Source organism: Amblyomma maculatum, chromosome 1 (genome assembly GCF_055883805.1).
Source record: "Amblyomma maculatum isolate TAMU_Amacu chromosome 1, ASM5588380v1, whole genome shotgun sequence".
Taxonomy (NCBI): domain Eukaryota; kingdom Metazoa; phylum Arthropoda; class Arachnida; order Ixodida; family Ixodidae; genus Amblyomma; species Amblyomma maculatum.
Genome location: NC_139344.1, coordinates 265,636,412 through 265,641,718, shown reverse-complemented (window position 1 = coordinate 265,641,718; position 5,307 = coordinate 265,636,412).

Sequence of the window (5,307 nt, the reverse complement as noted above, 5' to 3'; positions counted from 1 at the left end):
TCTGTCCGTCCGTCCGTCCGTCTGTCTGTCTGTGCGTGCGTGCGTGCTTGCGTGTGTGTGTGCGTGTGTGCGTGTGTGTTGACGTACAGAAAGATGCTGCTGAAAACTGAAGTAAATGCACGGATTCACAACAATGGCCGCCAGGAAGATGTGATATGCAAAGTCATAATCAGTGGCAATCCGGTCACACATGTGATGCGCAAAGTGATAATTAGAGGCTGAATGGCTGTTCGATGGCGGCTGATTCTTGGTCATCTTTATGCATTTCATGACAATTGGAGATTCTGAAGAAACGCGGGGAAATTAGGCAAGATTTTGGCACCGCGGCCACTTTCTAATCTGGTAACACTGCGTAAATAGGCGTTGTGGCAGCCTGCATAGATGAGATTATAAATTAAAAAAAAAAGAAAGATTATTCTTGTTACGTAGACAAGAATCTCCCATTTGTTGAGCGTGCCACTCGACTAAGACGCATCTTTTGATAAGTATGGAATTGGCGCAATGGGTTTCTCACCTTTTCTATATTTGGTCCTCTACAAGATGTTTCACCTAAGATTTTTGGCGATTTTAAAACTAGTTTTTTCAATTAGAAGCCCACTTTCTTCTGCATAATATTATCAGTGGTGTAGTGAAACGTAATACAGCCACGATGGGCTAATTAGCAGGCTGGATAACTATTATGTTTTGAGCTATTACACTTAGGCTTTTCTTTTTTTTTAGAGAGAGAGATAGGCTTGTCGCCGGCCGTAAATCATACCCATGTCAGTTTTCGGGATTTCGAAAATGCCGTTCTCGTCAGCACTGCAGCGCAGGAGATTCGCAGGCCACATATAGGACCAAAGTACTCCCTAAAGTGGAACCGAGTGGTCTTAGACAGCGCTTGCCCCACCTACAAAGGCGCTTCGCACAGTGGTCTCAAAAGCCCCGCAAACTCGCTTTCGCCCAGATGATGTTCACAAATCCGCAGTGCTGCAGAGCTGACTAGACCGGCATTTTATAAATTCCAAGAACTGATATGAATATGACTTACGTTGGGCTGCAAGACTCGATCTGAAAACCAGTGAGCCTAGTAATGGGTAAAAACTTAAATCTTCACTATTAGTTAAGCAGCCTGCTAAATAGGCCGTCTTGGCTGCATTGCGTTACACTATATAACGGCGCTGACACTGCTTTATAAAAGACAGTGGCGTTCTAACTGAAAGCTTCTATATTAAAATATAGCGGGAAGTCTTACGTGAAACACCCTATATATGCACAGACCAATCCGTGCATCATGTTTATTAATTACATTCAATTTCAAAAGCAACTTGGCCGTTTTTCTAGAGAAGAGAGATCTCTGCTAGGAAGGAATTGAAGAAGAAAAAGTGCATCAAGTCGCCATGTTCTCAATCGCAGCAGGTGTCGAAGCAGCTGCCTGCATTTCAAATTCCGATGTTTCGGCAAAGCCCGCCAGTATAGCAGCACTACAGCGTGGCATGGAACTGCCCTCTGCGGTTAAACGACACCTGGTACCAGTGGCAACGGGCGAGTGCCCTGAATCCCAATGCCGAAGCTTTAGAGCTTCCTCAGTAATGTCGCGGGTCCCATTCACAGCGCACCGCATCCGTCCACCTAAACTGCAGGTTACGTACCCTTTGCAGGTTAGGTGGACGGCGCGGGTTGGCTTCTCGTTGGCTTGTCTTTTTTCTGGGCTACATGGCTCTGTTGACACGAATACTCGTCATCTCGGCTCATTCGTGATGCTGCTATAAATAAATATAAAATTCCGCCTAAACCATCATGCTGCAAAGAGTTTTGCTTATAATTGCAATTATGTGCACATTAGAAAAATGATCTTCAAGAAAGAGTATTGTCAATTTTTCTCATCAAAGAGAAATGAAATAACATAATTAAGAACTGGATTAAATACCACAGCACCTCGCAACAACAACAAAAAAAATACTGGATAGAGAAAAAGTTCAACCGTAACTTGCGTTCTCCCATGGAATTGCCAGAAATAGCGAATTTATTCCACTTTCAGCCTTCATCAACACTGCCAGCAACCAGAAAACGTATTTACAAGCATTGAGGAGGCTTTGGAGATTGCATAAGTTGAAATGTAAAACGACAACATGCGTTCAGTTTTATATTTATTTTATAGATTTAGTTTACATAGTGGAATACGTCTTTGTACCTAATATTTATAAGGTACTTAGGATTTTTTATAGAACAATTCGATAAATATCGAAGATGTGGTAGTTTCTTAAATTAGTCAAATTTGTCCGTTTTTTTGATAATTTTTAATTTAGGCTGATTTCAAAATAATATGGAGAGAGAACAAACAACTCTAGAGCTTTTAATTTTTGCACAAATAGAGAACTAGTCCTGGATAATAAAGAGAAAAAGTTTCAGCTGCAACACTTTATTATGTCGTGCCAGAATGTAGGGCTGAATATTGACAATTTTCAAAACCAGCCCTCAGTTTTATACTTATTTTTATCATTTTAAACCATATAATGCAACATTTTTTCAGGCCCTAATATTTCTGAGGCAAGGTTGATTCTTTAGAAGGGTTTTCATAAAAATCGATAACGATGTTTTTGTTTTTGTTTTTTTTTTAATTGGAATCAAAATTGCACCTATTATGCTGTTTTCGAGTCTTGGGCGAATTTGATGCGTTGTGGAGAACACACCTAGCAGTCTAGAGCTCCCAATTTTGCCTGGAAGTAAGACAATTATCTGAACAATAAACCGTAAAAGACTTACGCCTAAAAACATAACGCATCCTGCCAGTAGTATTTAAGGTTTAATATAGACTTTGTTGTAACGCGTAGCTTCTGGAACAATGTTTGTGATTTTTTACTGAATCAACTCCAGCAACAAAACATGTTTTTAATAACTCCCATAAATGTAGAAGTTGCATAGAATTAGTAAAAAAAAAAAAAGTAGACGGTAAACGTTTAGTACGCTAGCAGCAGATATCCTAACTTGCCACGTTTTGAAATGGCAAAAACGGCGTTTTCCACCTGTAGTGATACACGATTTTTTTTTTTTTTGCGAAAAGATTACGCCGTATCTTGCCAAACTAAAGCCCATATCTTTGTGTCGATAGTCGATACATTTTTCCACCACATATAAAAATTTCATTGAAAACAAAAAATGGTCATGGGACCTCGATTACCGTTCTTATCTGAACACACTCAGCAGCAATCAACATGCTCACAGTGAGCAATTGACCTTATGCATTGCTGTGTAACAGCGCACGAGCCGGGCCCGCGCTGACTTCACTTTCTAGCTTTGGTACCTGGGTGCGGGCTTGAAGCCACTGACTTGGGTCGGGCCTCAGATTGAGGCCCGTACAGTGTTCTACTTCACAGACTACCTTTGCAGCAGATTTTCAAACATGCTCAGGACTGCAGTCTCCGCTGTACATTAGCGAGGGCCACCACGGCATATACATGTATGAACTGCGAAGACTCATATACAGAGCGTCGTTTTTCAGAAGGGTCAAAATTTTTAAAAACGAAGATATCTTGCTTTAAATTTATTTTACCCCTGGGCCTATATTGTAGACTAAGGCCGGCACGATATAAGAGGTGTATTGATTTAAATAGTTTGCTAAAACGCTGAATGCGTTAATACGCTTTTAGTTTTCATTTTCGTGGGTGTGCTGTATTTGCAGAATTACAGCTCGTGCTCCAAATAGTATAGTCGAAAAGGAAACAAATTATTAAAATGTTGTAGCGTAAGTAACAAGGTCCACAGATGCAACTTTGATATCGGCTCCGTGCGCGCGCCAGGCACGCAACGGTCATCGCTTCGCTCAGCGCCACTGGTGGCCACTTCTGCGTCTAGATTGGGAAATCGCCCTACAGGAATACATGTACATAAAAGCCTTAAAACCATTTTTTTTATTGCGCAGCAAAAGTACAATATCGATCCTTCAATGAAGGAAAGTCCAGTATACCCTAAAACACACTGAAAAATTATGAAGCCTCATTTCGAAGGTGTTGTATTTTTAAAACTGTAAGATGCATGCGCGTGGGAGTCCTCCGGCGGCCGGCACTGGACGGAAGCGCAATGCATAGTGATGCTAATTCAAACAAAATTTGCCGAACAATCTTCTGGTTTCATTGTGCACTCATGTAGACAGCCGTGCTTTCACAGTTAGCATGGGCTTTGAAAAACATAGCGACAAAATATGAAATGACATTTAGAATCTACATTTATTAAAACGGCGCGAAAAGTGTGTGTTATCAAGCAGGGCATACCACGAACAGGCGCTCTTCCAGCTGGCGTTTCCAAATCGCACATTCTTCCCCTGCAGTCCAACATTCTGTTAGATGCGCTCCACTGGTTCATAGTACGATTGTTAAAAGTGGGCAGCCTAGATGCTCAACGCGAAAAACAGCTCTCAAACGGTATTACAAATGGAAGAATAAAAATTGTGCACCTTTTGCAGACGATGGCACAGACGATAACCGACCGTTGCGATGGCTCGCAACTCTCAGACTATAGCTCAGACTACACCCCGACCTCTTCCGCTTCCGCCGTCTGCGCGCGAGCAACCTCAGCGTTCGGGGTGCCGACGCATCGTCTGCGCCGTCGTCTAGCTGCAACGATGCGCACTTTGTTTGTCATGCCGTTTGAGAGCTCCTTTCGCGTTGAGCATAGGCTGCCCAGTTTCAACAACCATGCTATGAACTAGAGGGGCGCACGTAACAGCATATTAAGGCGAAAGCGTTTAATGACTCATACTGTCGGCGTTCGTTCGTTCGGTCACACTATAGCTGCCAATCAAATGACGTCATGACGACGTCATCAGCAACATAAAAATCCTCTCCATACTGGGAATCGAACCTCCATCCCTTTACCAATTACGCAACGCCCGGGATTTTTTTCTCTTCTTTATTGCCGATCAACAGAGTACATAAAGGCATAAAAATCGATAGCCTACCTTAGTCTAAAACAATATATTAACTTTTTCATATTGATCAATCCTTCGACCACATCCATCCACTAAGGCTGCTCAGACCGCCTACGGAGAATATATCGGAGAAACGTTACACTGTCAATGAGGTTGTCCCTGACAGATTGTATATTTTCTTCTGCGTGCCTAAATGCCATCAGCGTTTTCCAAATGCTGTGAACGCTTAGGCCTGCGCATTTCGCCCAGAATCGTGAAACGCAGATCATATTTCTCTTTGTCTACAGTGAGGAAGATAGTAAAAAAAACAAATCAATAAATCCTGTCTCCACCGGAAATCGGACCACCATCCCTTGCATCCCTAGCCGATCGCTTCAATCAACTGCGCTATGTCCGGGATC